Here is a 2,500-nt window from a genome sequence, read left to right as displayed (position 1 = left end):
TTTCATTCACAACTGGCCGCACATAGTCCTTCAAGGTGCGTGGTAGTACCTCACGATCTTCTTCAGCCATAGCTAGTATCTTATTTCTTCTTAGTGATCTAAGAGTTCTTTCAATCTCCGGATCAACAGGAATAATGTCACGAGATCTAGTACGGCGCATCCAATGTAAAAAACACACCTGTAGAACAAATTAAAACAAAATTCTAAATTAAAATCAAGATTACTTTGTATCGATATTGACAAAAAGAATAAGAATAAATCAATCCCCGGCAACGGCGCCAAAAACTTGACCGGTGCAAAACTGCAAGTACACAGCATCGTAGTTTTATAGTAAAGTAATAAGAAGAGTATCGTCCTCAGGGATTGGTACCTTACTCTTGCCAAATACCAAAATTATACTAATCTCAATTTTATCTAGAGGAATCGCTAAGGTTTTTGTAGTTGCAATTAAAACTAGATCAACTCAAAGAGAAATAAGCAAGAAAATAAAACTGACTTTCAAAGATCAAATTCAATAGGGAAGAAAACTTCTAGGAAATCGATTTCACCTAATTCTTCACTATGCTTTTCTCATCCAGCTAATTTAACTTAAACCTCTTTTGTCTATTAGCAAATCTCTAATTCATCCAAAAGCCTCTTTCGATAGTCAATTGGAATTGACTCTTGGTTATCAATTCACACAAGAATATGCAAATTCAATAATCAATAACGCAATGAGATCAATGATTTAATGACTACATAGGTTCATACAAGTCTTTCGATCTCTATACTTACCTATGCTGAAATATCCAAGATCTACCCTATGATTCCCTCTTTCGATAGCAAATCACAAGATTACTTATCATCTAATCAATGGCCAGTTAATTAGAAGCAATAAATTCAGGATAAATCAGATAAACAAAGAGAGAATTGCATTAAATTAGCATAGACAATCAAGCATAGTTCGGAAATAGGTTACATCGGTTTCCTAGAATGAAGAAAATTTAGCTCATGCTAGAAATGGAATTCAACATAAACGAATTCACCATAATTGTTCTGAGAAGATGGGAAGAAGAAAATAAACACTGAAACAATCCTCCTTGCAGCCTCAACTCGTCGTCAAAAGCTCAGGGGAACGATTCAACGCTTTTCTCTCTTCCGTGCTCGTGTATGATTCCAACGTACGTGCAATAATTGGAATCCCGTCTCCAAAAACAAATGAATTGAATCCTTCTAGCTGTGTTTTTCTGTCCCAAAGAGTGTTCTCCAGTCCAAAACTCGCGGCTCTAGAGTGAAAAATGGCTTTTATATGGTCCCACGGCGGAAAACCTAAAATTTGTCAAAATACGATGTTCGCTAAAGCGGGGTGTCGAGCGCGCGTCGAGCGTTCGACTCTGCCTGATTTCGCTCGAGCGTCCTATCGAGCGCACATCGAGCGTTCGACTCTGCCTGATTTCGCTCGAGCGGCCAATGTCTCTGCTCGAGCGATCTTCGTTTTTCAGCAACCCGCTCGAGCTCCCTGTCGAGCGGCAGTCGAGCGTTTGAATCTGCCTGAATTCGCTCGAGCGGCCAAAAGCCTCCGCTCGAGCGAACTTGTAAAATCTGCAATATGAAATTTTGCAAGTCATCAAATACCCCCAAACTTACAACTTTGTTTGTCCTCAAACAAAAAGAAAAATAAATGATAGTTTAGGCAATATCAACTCGACCCCAAAGAGAAGTATCATCACTCACCAAGCTTTTATGAATTTAGATTTCATCTCTAGTATTTTACTCTTTTAACATCAAAGATAGCAAGAAAATCAATAAAAAATTTTACAATTTGTCAAGCAAGAGTTAGGCGTTTACTTCAACCTAAAGCTAAGACCTTGAGTGTGAGTGTGATATAGTCAATTTAATCTCAAACCACCTGCAAACTCAGATAAAAGTAGAACAACCAAAATCAGAAGAATTCTCTTAAAACTTAACCCCATAAGTCCAATTTTCAGAAATCCTCTCCACTAATGTAGTCATCACCAAAATCAGAGATCAAAAGGTCTTTATTAAGGTTGTAATGATAGGCCACAGGGTGAGGGTTAAGAAAGAACTGGATATGGGAAATCAAAGCAAACTGGGAAAATACTTAGTGAAAAGAACACTAAAAGAGATACCCACATGATTCAAATCATAGCTCTTTCTTGGCAATATGCTCATACTTGTGGCATTATTATTGCTGTAATCACTGAAGCAATACCAACAATTCCTTCAACCAAATCTGAGGTGATACATACTCCGCTTAGTGACTTCTTTTTCTTTTCTTCTCTTTTCTATTTTTTTTTTAAATCACTTCCTTTCTTCTTCTTCTACTTCTTTGATCAAAACAGAGCAAACATAATACGGTTCATCATGAAACAAATTTTCTCTTTTAAATGTAACTCTCCACCAAAGTATTTTCTCAAATGATCAAAGGTAGATTCATTGTTTTTCAGGCTTAGAGCGGGCATGGTTTATGTAGTTTAAAGAATCAATAAAGGCTCATGAA

Source organism: Carya illinoinensis, chromosome 4, assembly GCF_018687715.1.
Source record: "Carya illinoinensis cultivar Pawnee chromosome 4, C.illinoinensisPawnee_v1, whole genome shotgun sequence".
Classification (NCBI taxonomy): Eukaryota; Viridiplantae; Streptophyta; class Magnoliopsida; order Fagales; family Juglandaceae; genus Carya; species Carya illinoinensis.
The sequence above is the reverse complement of the archived record's forward strand: the minus strand, read 5'-3'. Positions refer to the sequence as shown.